This window comes from Chanos chanos, chromosome 1 (genome assembly GCF_902362185.1).
Source record: "Chanos chanos chromosome 1, fChaCha1.1, whole genome shotgun sequence".
NCBI lineage: Eukaryota > Metazoa > Chordata > Actinopteri > Gonorynchiformes > Chanidae > Chanos > Chanos chanos.
The window spans coordinates 32,227,935-32,245,260 of record NC_044495.1 but is presented as its reverse complement, the minus strand read 5'-3'; positions in this window follow the sequence as shown (position 1 = coordinate 32,245,260).

The window sequence follows — 17,326 nt, the reverse complement described above, 5'->3', positions numbered from 1 at the left end:
AGCTGGAATCCACAAAGTGAACTTGTTTTCTCCATGAGTAAGAGATTAGCAGTTGGACAAACATTTGGATTCCCTCTCAGTGTTATGTGAAAGTGTATCATATTATACCATCCCCTGGCCTGCTTGAAAAGAAAATTCCACGTCTTTTTCAGCCTGAGAATCAAACCGGCTACGGAGGCATGTGCGTCTGTGACGACGATAAAAGACCCTTTTCTCAGGATGCCTCGGGCTGTTTAAGGGGCTTGGAATATTTCAGCAGACACCTCAGTGACCTGAGGGAAAGAGAAAGGAAGAGGTGAAAAAAAAAGATATTGAGAAAAAGAAAGCCTTTATTATATATTTATTTATTTTTTGTTTCTCATGTAGCCTTTATACGGCCGACCTGCGATGATGTTATCGGAGCCACAAGCCAAACGTTTTCTGCCACAAAGTCAAGATGACAGCCGTGTGCGTTGCGACCTATTTATAAACCCGCGTGTCTTCGAAGTCTCCGTGGGTCTCGGGGAAGGGCTGCATTTTAACTGGCATCTAAAAGTCGGCCCGTAATTAGAGGGACAGTTTAAAAAGGTAATGCGAGCGCATCCAGCTAATCCAACCAGAAGGTGCCTCAAAACAGACCCTGAAGTGTCCCCTCAGGTGAGAAGACATCAGAGATTATATGAAACCATAAAATGAGAGAGCCTTTTTTTTTCTCAAAGAGGAGAGAGGCAATGCAAGCCTGCCAAGGGCCAGAGCATTTCATTTATAGACACTTTAGAATGTATCAGAGAGACTTAGAATGAAATGAGTAAGTTACCCTTGATAAGAGGATGGAATCTGGCAAGAACAATTGTCATAGCTGTGTTCAGACCCTACTGTATTAGCCCGGCATAATTCCTCTCACAACGAGCATAAACTGAATAAAGTGCTTACCTGGAGATCAGTGCCCTGCATACTGAATTTGTGTGTGTGTGTGTGTGTGTGTGTGTGTGTGCTGAAAGAGAGCCTGATTAGGAATGCATGGAGCTTTCAAATTGGTCCATTGTTATTTCTGCTGACCCAGCGGTCCAGCTGAGACGAATGGTAGAGAGAGAGAAGGAAAGAGAGAGAGAGAGAGAGAGAGGATGCGTGCTCACATCATTACTCTATACACTCCAGAATTACATATCAGGGAAATATCACCCTACTAGCTGAATGCAGGACTCTATTATATGGCAGTGTCGCAGCAATATTGCCATGTACTGCAGCTGGAAGAACGGGTGGAAGTTCTGCTATGAATTCTGAATAGAAACACACACACACACACACACACACACTCTTCTCTTACTCTTAGCCCATTGCTAACTACCATGTCCATCAAGTTCAAAGGCAGCACCCTCATTTCTGTTAAACTTAAGTCTTAGAGTTTTTAAAACCTGGGCTCTGGAGTATAACACCAGTCCTGGCTTTAGGCGGGTATGTCAACTCAGTGTGTGTATGACAAATATTACTGTGTATATGACAAACTTTTGAGGGAATCAAATTTTTTTTCACCACACCAAAGCTATTAACCGGTGCTACATTCTGTGCTAAGCCTCTTAGCGCACACAGACACACCTAGCGTACAAGACCTCTCACAAATTCCTAATCCACGCGTTCTTTCAAAAAACTTTAATCGCATGTTAGGTGATCAAACGCACAACGAAACCCACCAATATGAAATGTAAGAGTGGTAAATCCACAGAAACTAATCTCATTACCTTTCCTTCCCTTCTCTCTCCTGCTACAGTATCAGTTTTTCAGGAACACAGAGTTTGGCTTCAGCTTAACCATGGCAGACGTCATAAAATGCATGGAAAATTTCTATGAACTTTACCATTTTACTTGGCAGTTTAAAGATTTTGCAGTCTGTTCGTGAGAGACTGCCTACTCCAACACTGTAATGTATGATGAAATCAAGAAATAAAGTTCCCTACGGGTATGGCACAACTTTCTACCAGCACGAAGTACCATAAAAGCAGGAGTCATTCGCCTTTTGTAGTTTCCCATTCATCTGTTTCAGTTTAAACTGAAGTCCACATCTCCCTCATAGAGAAGAGTGCTCCATATGGACGTGAGTCTCCCATCCCTACCCATTCGACTGATGTTTTTCTCTCTTCATGGCTGCCTGAAAGGATGGATCCCCGTCTGAAAGGAAGCAATGGTCATTTATTCAGTTCACTTCCATTCAGTCCTACTGAATGATAAGGGCTAAAGAGGAAGAAAGGAGCTACCTAATGAGGGGCCAGAGAATGCGGCTGTCCCAGAGTGGCAGCAGGTTTTCAGGATTAAAACAGAAAGAAAAGAGCTTTGACACAAAATAGAGATGTCCCCCCTCCCCCCCACCACTCTCTCTCTGTCTCTCTCTCTCTAACTCACTCTCTCTCTCTCGTCTGATTAGTTTGACCATGAATAGCTATGTTAAATAGCGTGGGGGTGAGTGTGAGGTCAGGGAATCGAGCTCTTGACATGCTGTAATTTTGGTGAGTAGATGTTTCATGCTTGTTTGGTCAGGCTGAAAGACTTCTCCTGGTCACTAATGTGGGAGACCCGGTGTCAACGCCCGAGATGGTCCAGCCTGGATTAATTAGCATGTAAATATCACCGACGGGGGGTCCGGACCCCAACCGGCCAACTGAGAGGGAGAGAATAGGGGAATGACGACCTGCTCGCTTTCACAGCTATTCGTCTGATCAAACCTTTTCGCCGAGATTACCCATGACTCCCCTCATGCCCTCAACCCCAGCAGCATGGCTCTGAATGAAGAACATCATCGGCCGAGCTGATTACCATAACCCCACGCAATAGTCAGATGAAAACAGTGTTTTCAAATTGCATTTTTATATGAGCGTTGGAGCACAGAACATGCAGAAGACAGGCACTGGATCTCTAAAATTCAATTCTTACTGAGCCTTTGGATTTAGGAGTTTTGCTCAGAAGGCTCTTCAGTAAATATGACCTATTCATCAAATGAAAAGTGGACAGAGTAGCAGACAGCAACATGAATAAATAAAATAAGCTGTAATCAAATACGTTTTTTTTTTGTCTTTTTACTTCCCATAAAGTACATTAAACGTGATGTGAGGAGAATTAGATTAAGCAGCATTACATTAAATCCTTGATTCTTGGACATATTTTCTCTGGAAAAAAACAAAACAAAACAAACAAAACAAAAAACAACAACTTGAAAACATTTATATTAATTACTAATGTAAATGTTCCAGCAAGAGACACAAGAGTAAACACGTTTGTTTACAGCTTGTAAAAACTGCCTTTTCCCCAAAATCACCAAGCAAATAAAAATAACATGGCTCCAGCGAAGCAGGAATGCTTTATCTTGCCAACATTCTGTCTTCACCAACATCCATCTCTATTGAGATGTGTTGAAATTGTTTGATCTCTTGTAATTTAGTGGCTCAGAGCTTTTTGATAATTTAATTGGATTGAAATGATGTTTGGACCGACAAAATGAAGAGAACGGATGACTGTCTCCTTCAAAGTCATCTTCATCATTCACTTTTTGCATGGCAATGGAAGCATGAACAAACGAATAAACAAGTAAACTCATCGCTTATGTGTGGACCGTAGCTATAAACAATATGTTTACTCGTGATCCGTTCCTTGCTGAGATAATTAGCTTGGGCTGTTGGTTGAGACCCCCTGGCGGGGCGGACACTGTTGGGGGTCTGTCCTTACTGTGCTCAGACTTTGGCTGCTACATGGGACACTTTTACCGCCTCCCAGCCTGGAATACCGCTCGTAGAATCCATCCACTTAAAAGAAACCCCAAAAAGAGCTCTGGCTAATCCAATTTTAGACACTTGACTGGCAGAGATAATTATCCAGTGAGGGTATTGTCCATGCTGAGGAACCAGTCAGCTGGATCAGCATACCCTACCCCTGACAGCTGGAGGTCCTGTGTGTTTTATAGTGGGAGACTATGGGAATGCTAATATGGCTAACACCAGCTAATGCTCTTCAAAGGAGGGCAGACTCCATGAGTCCATTTTTTAAGACCCCTCTGTCTCTCTTTGTTTTGATGCGCGCACACACACACACACACACACACACACATACACACACACACACACACAAATAGGCATGTAAAAGCTCTAATTGTGATCAGGTGGCTGCATCATTAGCTGTGTCTATGCTCTGTTCAGTCTGTTCTTGTGTTGTGAGGCAAGTGTTACTATGATTCACAGGCACAACCAATCAGAACTCACCGTATCAGCAGGCATTTTCAATAACCGAATAGCCAAACTGCTAGTCCTCTCTCCTGACTGATGGTTGCTTTTGTACGAGACACACAAAAACATTCACAGAGAGGACGTGTCATGGAAGTTTAGGGGGCCGTTGTTTTGTGTCTTTGAGGCTGCTACTCCCATAGTCCAGGTCCACTGAAGCGATATAACTGGATTCTGACACAAGTTTATAAGCTTTCTTCCCAGTAACATTGTGCGTGTGTGTGAGAGCATGTTTGAAAGAGGCAAGAATGCTGTCTTTTCAAAGCTCAATAGGATTTGTTGGTTTGTGCGCGCCCACTGGTTTATGCAAAAATAACGTACTTGACACAATCTCCATTACACTACACAACTGGATTTGTGCGTGTTTTTGTATTGGTTGTATGTTTGGGAGAACAGAACTTGCTTTGCATTACTTTAACAAGATTTTCATGCCACTTGACTGCATAGCCAGTGACATATGGGATTTAACACACTTGGAGAGAGGACTATTCACGGCCTCTAAACACACACACGCACACACACACACACACACACACACACACTAATGCAGTGCATACAAACACTGCATACAACGTGCCTATATTTAATAAAACATAGAAATATTCTTTATGTATAATGTAGTTTTGATAAATGTCCAACTCAGTAATTTGATATATTAGGGTGGTTTACTCAGTTTTTACTGTAGCCTACAGCACAGCTATAATAATTCTGTATGTGAATGAATCAAACAGCACTGATGAATGGAAAGAAAAAATATTGACTGAACATCAGTTATGCAAACGACACAAAACTCTTAATCACTTTGGAAAAGAAACAACTGACAGTTAATCCAAAAATAAACTCCCTCCTAAGATAAACATCGACATCAAAACAATGAATGCAAACACCCTAATAAAAAAGACCTCATTCAATCAGTGAAGATTTGGATTTGAGTAGTGATGTTGAAGGATTTGAATAAATTTTAAAAATATTCAAAATCTTAGATTTATTATTGTGTTAAAGATATATTTGACTTTTTTGTATACTTATTTATTTTTTAACTTTTTTTTTTTTTTTTTAACAAAGATGTATATGTAAAAAATGTTTCAAACTTTGCTGGATTTGGCATGGCAGTGAAAAGGCTAAAGGAGTGCTTTATCGTAGCAGTAAAAGAACATAATGCTCAATACTTCAGAGTACATCTAAATCTACAGACAGAAGAGAAGTCAATCTCATTCTCTCTCTCTCTCTCTGGTTTCCTCTCTGTCCACTCCTGAAAGGATGTGCCACCTGACAAGGAGAGTCAGTTCACATATCAGTCACCTTGTCCTGTCGTAGCACATATACCACAGCTAGCGCACACACACACACACACACACACACACACACACACACACACACACACCTGTGGGGTAAAAGAAAGGTAGGTAGTCCTGCTGGGAAATGTCATATGTGCACCTGCCCTGACATACATATTGTACAGATCAAAGACCGTGTGTGTGTGTGTGCGCGCGCGTGTGCGTGTGTGTGTGTGTGTGACTGCACGTGCGTATTTCAGTTCTCATCATAGTGAACGTGCACTAAGACATAGGCTCCCTGCCTTCTCTCTGTCTGTCCTCCATCTTTCTTTTCTCTCTCTGTTCTCCTCTTTGTAGGATGAGAGATGGTATATATTTTAGGCACGTACGCATAGATAGACACTATCTCACAAACTGACAAAAGGAATATTTTGCATAGGTAGGTAGATATAGGAATCTTTACTAGCAAGTATAAGCTTTCAGCATGAAAATATCTTCACATTTCTTTTTTTTCCCTTTGTTAGAGCAGAAGGAAGTGGTTGGATGTGTTTATTTTCCTGAACGACACCCACAGGCACCATTCGTGCTCATCTGAGCAGACGTGTGTTTATTTAGCCGTGTGGATGGGCACGTTTGACAGAACACCCCAGTAATCTTAGCTATCATTTTACCACTTCACCACTATTAAGTATTAATACAGCACATACCCTTCATGTATTTTCATTTATGGTCAAAAATGCTGGGGTTAACTGGGGAACTAAAGAAAGAAAGAAACAAAGAAAGAAACAAACAAACCCAAATGAACTTACACTTGGTCTTGCAGCAAGAAACACTAATGCTTGTACATAATACTTACACAAACTTATGCACTTATATATATTTCTGCCAGTAAGCAGCAGCTAATAAGCTGCAAATTCATACAGATGCACAATTTTTGGAAAACGCTGGTGTGAGAGGGAATAGTCAAGACATTATCATGAGACTGTGCTTGTGTGGGTGTTTATGAGAGAGACGGAAATATTATTTATGTTTTATCCATCACAACACAGAAATATGTTTGAGAATTTCACACCTGTTGGTCTGAGACAGGCTGGTAAGGATGCAGCAGCTGTATTTGTCAGGCTAGATTGGAGCTGAATGAACTCTAATGACTTTAACTGTCTAGAGTATGTCTGGTATTAGGGGATGAACTGTCTGTTTAATCGAATAGACGGAGAGAGTGAGAGGGAATTCAGTGAATAAAATATGAGATTGTGACGCTGTCCTGATCTGACTCCTGCACTGCGTGAGAGCCATGTTCTCCTCCAAAATGCATACAGATTCACTCACACAGGCACACACACACAAAGCACGTAAAATACTTGTTAGAACAAAAATTCAGTCAAAATTGTCATGTACGTTTGTTGATGCTTGTTAACCTATTTGTGTATCGTGCACAGCTGCGACACTCAGACATGAAGAGGTCATGAGCGCAAACACCCTCCCTCCCCCTCCACACACACACACACACACACACACACACACACACACACACACACACACACACACACACATCCCTCACCCCCAACTGAGCCAGCAAGAATATGTAAATCAGACTTGCAAGCCAGTCATAAAGCTAGCACATGCAGGTACCTGGCTGACACAAGCCAAATGAGTTTCTACAGCGATGCCAACAAAAATTACAGCCCGCTACACTGACACGAAGGTTATCACATGTGAAAAGCTGTTTGTGTCCATACGTGTTTTTGTGCGACTGTTACCATAAGTTTTCAGATAGAAACCACTGTGTGTATCAACCGCAACCGATAATAATAAAATGCACACACACACAGAGGGGAAAAAGTGTTGGAGATGGAAGGTACATACAAATTACATATACAAATACTTTCAAACAACAAGAAGCTACTTGCATATACTTTGACAAATGGGCTGGTAGCTGTGATAGCAGCATGTAAAACACTTAAAATAACCAGTTAGAAATGACATTTAACAATGGCTTTAGTCAAGAAAAGATTGCCATACATGTACAGCACAATTACACGAGATGAGAATGTATCCTTTGTCATTTTTTTTTTCTTTAAGAGTGGTTATGCTTATAATACCAGTGAATGGATAACAGAGGAATCCACGCTTTTTACATTATCTTGCATGCATTTTTCTCATATGCTCAGACTGAACAATTTTTAAACGTATCATATGTTTTTCCTTCTCTATATCTTCCTGTAGATTCAACAGCACTGTGTGTTTGGACGACAATGTAAAAATCCTTAGGCAAAAAAGAGCACAGCTCCAATACTGTAGTTTGACCTAGCGACAAATGATACAGGTGTAATGTACAAATGTAAATGGAGTTTGAAATGAAAATTTTCCCTCTGTGTGTGTGCGGACACACACACACACACACACACACACAGGTCATTCAGTACTCTCTTCAAAACACATTTTACAAGTAAATAATGTTTTAAATTACAGACAAAGTGTGTGTGTGTGTGTGTGTGTGTGTGTGTGTGTGTGAGAGTGTGTGTGTGTCATCATGCTTTTTTACAATCCTGTGTTGTCCGGATTAAATCTGTGAGCACAAAAAAGAACAGGACAAAGGCCTGCACAGATGTTGTCTGGACTGTCTCATAATGATAATAACAATAATAACATTGATACATTTTAATACAAAGAATAGAGATGCTAAGCCTGTGCTATCCAGCAGGTTAATCCCTCAAATCTTTCCTTCTGTTCTCTCAGATGCGCTTCAGGCACAAAGACAGAAACAGAGTTTATATATATATATATATATATATATATATATACATATACACATATATGTCTGTGTGTGTGTGTGTGTGTGTATTTAATACATATCAAGAGAGCCAGAGAGATATAGAAAGGAAGAAAGAGAGAGAGTTGTGTCTACATCTGGTCGTCCTTTTGAATAGGCTGAGTGATAAAAAAGTACTCCAGCCTCTAGAGATTTAACATACATTAAATGACGGGCTCATAGCCCACATTTTTGCCCATTCATGACCTGTATACCCTTATTCCTCATCTTGGCCTTTCCTTCATATTTAAAGAAAATATTATTCTAATGATCTACCCCTGTGTTGCTTTTCTCTCTCTCACTCTCATCTCTCTCCATAGGCTTGATTTCTTTCCCTTACCGTCAGTCAGTTCTTGGACTCTCAGTGGCTCTTTGTCTGTGGCTTTGGCTGTAACTGTGTGCTTCTGTGTGTATGTGCGTGTTTGTTAAAAGAGAGACAGACACACACAGCGTCTTGACAGAGTGGTTTAATCTCAGACCATCAGTGGAGAAAACAGGCGGAATAAGAGAAGAGCCGAAAGAGATGAACAGAGACATGGTGTAAATGCAGATGCAATGTAACACCATTAAGACATGAAAGAAGCATTTCTGCTTCAGGGCATTTCAATCTGTTTCTCTGCACTCATCTGACGAGTGTCAGAGAGCGTCTAAATTATTCACCTTCTGTCTTAAGTGCTGGTAAATATTTACTTGTCTATTAATTTGTAAACAACTTCTCTTCACTCTCTTATCTAAGTTTAATGTCAAATTACATGTCAAACAAGCATGTAAATCAAAGCGTCTATTATGAAAAAGGACAGAATAGTGTCTGTAAAATGCAACCATCACTGCATCAGTTTATGATTTTACGTCTGTCTCTGTGATTGATGGATAGTGAGACTGAGCAAGACAAATCTTTAATGTGTTTTTGAAATAATTAATTTTTTGTTGAATTCTTTTTTTTGGGGGGGGGGGGGGGGGATTATGTTTTTACTTTTTCTGAGAAATTTGTTCTTTGCTGTCAAATTGTTTTATTTGTGAAATGAATTTGGATTTGACAAATCTTATGACAGGTGTGATTTAAATATTCTTGGCGTGTTTTTCTTGTAGGAAATGAAAAAAAAAAAATCAAACTGTGTCTATACGCTTTTACATGATAAGCATGACTGAAGTTAAAAACAAAAAGTCTAGATGTGCATTTGTGTTTGCTTTTGTGTGTGTGTGTGTGTGTGTGTGTGTTTGTGTCTTACAAGCATGTGTTTTAAGGAAACATTTACTGATGTTGTGACTGATGTGACTTGAATCATGTCTATGCATTTTACGTGACTTTTTATGCATTCTCATATCCTGATTAAAAACTGACAGTATTGTTGTATGTCTTGGCTTGTGTGTGTGTGTGTGTGTCACTCTGAATCAATACACACTGGAGAGCTCTGCAGAGTTCCACGTTTCTCCTCCACTAATCTCCATTAGCTACTCAAACCCTCTTTTCATTGATTTTCTGAAGCACACACAAACACACATACAGACACTCACACATAGAACACACAACCACCATCTCACTGTCTCATCTGTTCAACTGATTGTCTCATTTTAGTGCCTAATGCTTATTTTTCCTGTTTGCTCAGCATAAAAAGTAGAGATAGATAGATAGATAGATAGATAGATAGATAGATAGATAGATAGATAGATAGATAGATAGATAGATAGAAAAAGAGAGAGAGAGAGAGAGAGAGATTTCCCCTCATCCGTCCATCCTTGCTTCTTATTTACCGCCGTTAACTTTGATTACTAGTGACCCTTGTGCACACACGGCCCATAGAGCCAGCTTCAAATCATCTTTTATTTTTAATGTGACAGAAATAAAGCACAGAGCACATCAGCAGTTTTTACAGGAGTGTTATTTGCACACTGAAAGGTCACTCTTTGTGTGTGTGTGCGTGCGTGTGCGTGTGTGTGTGTGTGCACGTGTGTGTGTATGATTCTCAGAAAACAGCTTAAACCAATACTGGCACCGTGCTCCCCCATCCAGCAGAGAGAGATAGAGAGAAAGAGAGAGAGAGAGAGAGGATTAGTGCTCTGGCCAATGCTGCCACAGAGATATGTGCAGTAAATTGAATTGGAGTCACATATTCCATGGCTGATGCAGCACTGAATGGACAGTCTCTTCAGCTGGGAGGACGTAACACTGACAGGGAGCATGAGAGAGTAATGCAATCCTTATGGCGTGCTCTCTCTCTCTCTCTCTCACACACACACACACACACACACACAAACTCACACACACAGTGACACAAAGATGGAAATATACAAATATTGTCCTGTTATTTGTTTAATATTTTATTAAACCCTGTTTTGGCAACTCATCAGCTTTGACCTTTTCACCCTGCAACATTAATATTTACTAAAGTTCTCCCAAAGTGTTTTTTTTGTCCCCAAAAGTTTACGTGGTTAATTTGACATACAGTATTGTCAAAGCCAGCACACTCCCCTGTAGCAAATGGACAGTTGCAATGAAGTGGAAATCAATGGAGTTATGATTGCGTTTTGTGTATGAATCATGTGACCTTGCATGAATCAAGGCGGTTGATCGATAAGAGCTCATTGGCTCGCCATCATGTCTGACGGCCCTGACAAGTTATTCATCAGCACGGCCACACACACACACACACACACGCCCACACAGATGAATCTGTAACACTTTCTAATCATTTTATTATCATCACCTAGAATATTCCTCAACTCCAGAGTATTGCTTAATTCCTAAACTGGCACAAAGATACATAAAACACACGAACATTCGCACACAAACACACACACTGTGTAGAGAGAGAGAGGGAGAGAGAGAGAGAGAGAGAGAGAGAGAGAGAGAGAGAGAGAGTGTGAGTTTGAAAGGTGTCTGAAATCAGGGAGCTTTGCTTCAAACCCAAACTGATTGAGTGGCATTTTGATGAGCTTTTCTCTAAATGTTACAGACCTTTAAATGCTGAAGTGTGATTTTTCATATCATAACTATCATAATTCCTCCTCCCTACCTCAAAGGAGACCAAGGCCACGAGTATGTGTGTGCAATACTGAGGTGTGTTTGACTGAGTCTGAGTCTATGTGTGTGTGTGTGCTCTTTATGGTGAATATAGGATTTTAAAAGAATTCACATTCGCATTTTCATCATAATTCATAGACCTAGAGTTATGCAAACAACATACCCAGGGAGATATTCAAATCAAATTATTTCTGTCATATCCTTTTTAATTCAAACATCATTAAAAATCACTGTTTGAATCTAAGCCATCATATCAGCATGTAGCCAACCAGTGGGTCTTTGGAATAATAAACACCAACGCGCATCACAGACACACACACAGACACAGGGTGCTGTATATCTATTGCTTTCTGCTTTCGAAGCCTGTGACTGATACACATCATATATCACTGTCACCATTAGTATATGGCAGCCTTGTTCTCTCTTCTCTCTGTCTTTATATTAATATGTCTTTGTTTAAACCTCTATGATGCATTCATCTGCCTCCCGCAGAGTATGAGATCCATGTATACATATACACACACACACACACACACAAACACACATGCATGCATGCAGTGAGAGAGGTAAGAACAGTTGAAGTAGTATGATAGTTGGTATGGTAGCGTTTGGTGACTGGTGTAGATTTGCTGAATCAGAGTGATGCAGTGTGATTGGGTAGATATGAACTGTGGTGCTGATACATTTTAAAAGAGTCATTTGTCCTGGGAGAGGACATCTCAGCTTATTATGGGGTGTTGGATATTACACGGTCAGGTTTAACGGGCTTTACCATAATTAGGAGAGTGAGGCTGCTAAAAAACTCTCTCTTTCTCTCTTTAGATTTGTCTCTGCACTCACACGTGGGAACATAGAAGCACACACACAGACGCATGCACGCGCGCGCACGCACGCATAGCACACAGACTGTAAAGATTAGCATTTATTCTGTTCATGCTTTAGTTACCAAAAAGATTACAATCCCAGAAGAGAATCTCAAATTAGCATTGGGATTTGCATATTAAGTGTGCATATTCGTAATAGGACAAAGAGAGAGAGAGAGAGAGAGAGAGAGAGAGAGAGAGAGAGATCTGGTTTAATTAGGCTGATTACAACTGTTTGAATATTTTTAGTGGTAACACAAACTAATATGAGGACATTAATCAGCTAAAGCCAGTTCCACAGTTGTTGTTTTTTTTTATGTGTGTGTGTGAACACATTTGTACTTTAGAAGCAGTATAATGTGGCTTTAATTCCATTTATTAGTTTATTTGTTTAATCTGAGATCTTTAGGCTTAAAACAATTTGCTTGCTTGTTATTTACCAACAAGAGTCAGACATGCATTAGTAAGTTGGGAATTTGAGGCATTTGCATGTTTCTCCATCCCTGCATGGACTTGTCAGCCTTCAGCACGTTCTGATTCTTACAGCCTTTGGCTGTACAGTCACAGGAACTGGGACATTTCTCAAAAATTTGACTGAAACAGCATTGTGTACTTTGAAAAAGAAGGTGGCCAAACAAAGATCCCCAGACCCCCCACAACTACTATCCCTGTCCCAGCCCCAGGAGAGCATCTGAAAAAGTGTGGGTAATGCAAGTAATACAAATCTGTGAGGACTTATTCCTGGGAAAATGAACACCTGTTCTCCAGCCAAATTAGTGTCCTGAGAGCAGTGGACAGAGAGTGTCCTCAGGACTTTATTACAGATAAACAGGCAGTTATGTACCGGAGCCAAATGCTCATAGAGAACAAGGGAGAGCATGAGTCAGCAACCTAGAGTTCCTCAAAATGATATATATTCTCTGTCCTCTCTGTCCTGGCAAGTACATCACGTCAGAGTGTGCGCAGTGACGCAGCTGACATTTCGCGGTACCCGGTATCCAACAGCCAGATGCACTTCTTAACAGTGATGAACCAGCTCATCAAAATCTCTGGGCCCCCAAAAACCAGGTCTACCAGAATGAGACTGAAATTTGATTACATGGCTTTCCAAAACTACTGGGTGAGTCATCGTGCAACTGCTTCATAATCCACCCGTAGAAGAACATATCCCGAAGAAGTGGAGGAGTTTACATGAACCCAGTGCCAGTGCTTGAATTTGTCACTGTGTGTGATTACCTGTCCCCCACACAGAACATGACTCTTTTTTGTTAAGAATTAGTTCACTCAGAAGTCGTCGTCCTTTCTCAACAATCAGCACATCAAATTCTACATAACATTCAACCAATGACGAACATTTCCGACGGGAGACAGAAAAAAAACCCTTCAGAATAAAACAGGTGTTGCTATGTATTTATGCTCACCTCCTCTGCATCTCAGGAGCTTTCAGGCTCCTCTTAACGCTTTCACTGTTACAATTAGATCCTTCATCCTCAGAGGAGTTGTGGTCAGGCCTGGAACAGCTCTGGTGAGTGTTACGATGGGACACCCGAAACTGCCGCTGTCACGCTCCCGTAACGGGATTGACACCGATCTGCTTGTTCCTTTGGTTTTGGATTTCCTTGTTTATTTTTCTGGTTTCATTTGCAGTTCTGTTTCTATCAGTTTGGCTGTGGTCAATTATTTGCTGTAAATGTGTTTTTCATTTTTTTCCCCCCTCCTTGTTGGTATAGTATTCTGAAGGTTGCTGAGGGGTGTCCTTTGAGCACTTGTTGGTTAAACTACCATCTGTTTCCCTCTTGTTCTCTCTCACTCTGATGAGCTTCAGCAGATCTGTGGGCCCACAGTATTTGGTCTCATGCCATCTTGTCCTGTTTCTCTACAATTACATTCTTATGTACATGCAATGAAGCGATGCCTGAGAACAGCCAGTTGTGGTCCTGTCTCCTTATTCAAAGACAGAAAAACAGAGTCCCGCTGAGAATGAGCCTAGTTGTACTCTGTAATTTCATCACTCGTTCTCTTCTGGGCCAACTGTAACAAATAACAGTATCCTGCTGCTCCTCTCAGCTCCAACATTTTCTCTTCCCCTTGTATAGGGTGTAGGTTAAAAAGAATGTTTGGACCCTTCTTGTTGCACATTCTCATTTGGTATTATCATGTCTCTTTGTAAACGTCCAGGTTACCATCTTTAAAAGACATATCTAAGTCTGGGTTTAACCATACCTGTCAATATTGGGCTTTGAAAATGAGGGGGCTTTTCTGCCATCCCGCCCCGTGCCTTCCCACCAGCCTTACCCCTTACATTTAGACAAGGGTACACATAGTGAACCCTGAAATCACCACTAGGCAACCACTTGCTTTAAAATATCAACAAGGATGAACTAGTCCCTACATTAACTAAGTGACTACAATTAGGTGGTCAGTCAGATACCTGGTTGAAGGTAAAACGCTGTGAACACCCCCTGCATTACATAAATGAAAACACCAAAGGGCATACAAATTCAGCACTTAGAAGTTTATTACCAATGGGTGGGAGAGAAAGGGTGAGAGAGTGAATGGACTCCTCTTGGTGAGGAGTGACAAGAGACCTGTTGTAGACATAAGTTGCAGACTTTGCATTCCTCAGCACCTTCTGTGAACGAGTATGTCGGTGAGCCTGACCAGTGTAGTTGATTTTACATGACAGTAAAGAACAAATAGTACTGCTGTCCAATGCCATTCTATTTTCTGTACCATAGCTTTCACACCATACTGAGTACTCTTTCAGAACAGGCATTGCTATTTTTTCTATTTGTATAATGCTTGATGAGTTTGACTGACATCTATATTAGCCAGCTAAGAAGTTTGGTTTTGACTTCCAGCAATGTAAACCTTCAGCAGGAGATAGGACCTAGGCCTACCCAACACATTTGCATATTTATGCGCATTCATGAAAATTCAGCTAAAGAAAGGTCTGTGTGCGTTTCCATCAGCTGTAGTATGCGGATTAAAAATGTGTACTCTCCTCATCGTGGGAGGAGTTGTAAACAGCTGTGCGTTTAAAATTTGTCTAGGGCAGCTTTAACGGAAATATATGATAAAATCACAACAAACACCTTGTTGATGTGTCTAAACCTGTTTCCATCAACCAGTATCATTTTACCCTATGCTAATCACCTCTCTCCAGTGAATAAATTTCTTACGAAACTTAACATCAAATCTTTTAAGTTTAAGCGTTAATTTGCATTAAATAGTAGGATGGAAACCCACTGTCATGCCCTGCTCATTTCTGTTCCTTGTTTCTTGTCTCCCAGTGCCTGCGCCCCAGTCTGCTCCAGCCCCCGTGCCTGCGCCCGAAGTCTGCTCCAGTGCCAGTCCCGATTTGCCTGACCTCCAGCCCGCTCCAGAGTCAGCCGACCTCCAGCCCTCTCCTGGGTCTCCTGCTCCTATTTCTGTCTGTCCTGTCCCTGTTTCTGTTGTAGGACCTGCTCCTGTTGCTGCAGAAGCCATATACGCGTCTGGGTTTCCCGTACCTGATCCTGCTCCTGTCGCCACAGTGGTTGTGCTCACCTGGGCCTCCAGTCCTGGGCCCTGTTCCCATTCCCGATCCAGTTCTGGTTTTTGTCCCTGTTCTGGTGCCTATCCTTGTTCTGGTTTATATCCCAGCTCTAGTTTCTGGTCCTCCCTTGGCTGCTGCTCCAGTCGCCCAGCCTTCAGCTACAGCTCCCACTTCTGTTGCTTTGGAGACTCCTCCTTCGGCTCAAGTCCCCACTCCAGTCTCTTCGGTGGTCCCTCCCTTGGCTACAGTCACCTTGGAGGCCCCACCTTTTGGCTACTGCTCCAGTTGCCTTGGAGGCCCCACCTTTTGGCTCCTGATCCCACTCCAGTTGCCTCCAGGGTCCCTCATATGGCTCCAGCTCCAGTCGTGTTGGAGGCTCCACTCTCAGCTCTTGTACTGGCTCCAGTTGCCTTGGAGGCTCTGCCGTTGGCTCCTATCCCCATCGCCTTGAGGGCTCCACCTCCAGAGCCTCCTGTCTCTTTGGACCCACCGTTGCCCACTCCACCTCGAGCCTCCTGACCCTCTGGACCCACCGTTGCCCACTCCACCTCCAGAGTCTCAAGACCGCTGTAGGGGTCGTCAGGCCGTAGAGCATATTACCCATAATTCCCTGCTTGACCGCACGGGTAATCTGTACCCATCTTCTCAGGTTTCACTGTAACGGTATTGGTTACAGCAATGGAGCAGATACAGTGATGACGCAATTTTCGCCATAAAACCACGGAAAATTCCAGACTTCCTCTCTTTCCAGCTGCAATTCTGCAACTCCCTAGCAGCGGCTCGCTCTAGCAGCAGCTCTCTAGCAGTGGGTGTCTCTTTTCTCTGCCGAAGAAAAGGACAGCGTAACAAAGAAGCGAGACATTTGTACAACCAAAGTTTAATTTACTTTCTCTCGCGCAGTTGCAACTTTAACTTCTACCGGCTAGTTACACTGTAACGCACAGTATTTGACGGAAGAAAAGGCGACCGGATCCCTTTTTATTTCTTTAAACGTCGATTAACTAAACCAAGAACCCTTCAAGATCATTGTACGAGCCACCGAGCCCCAAAGATCTTCAAGTGACAAGGAAAGGAACTTCTCTCTGGACCTGCGAATCGCCCTGCTCATCAAACACCAAAGACGCACCTTTGGTCGCCACGCAATGAGCTATTCCAAGTAAGGCTGTATTAAGAGTATTAAGATTACATGCAGTTAACGTGAAGGAAGTGTTGTTATTTGAATTCTTTTATGATTTAAATGTACACACTGTATTTCATGTACGATGCGGTTTTTAGCCGTTTGCTATTTCCTTTTGGTCACAACTAATGAAGGATAGATCTGGCATGCGTTCTCTCTCTTTCATATCTCTAACTCTCTTCGCTGCACCACACACACCTCAACATTGGGATTTCGGGCGTAGTTTAGGGTTGAACTGTAGTTTGGGTTTAGGGCCTAGTCAAGACTAAATCTTGATCCTTTGTTCCTCTCCCGTGCACACGCTCTTGCTACCCATCCCCCCTCTTCGTTGGGGCGGAGCAAGAACGCTCACACACGACACTCCTCCACCACGCCTATTCCTAGCTGTGCGCC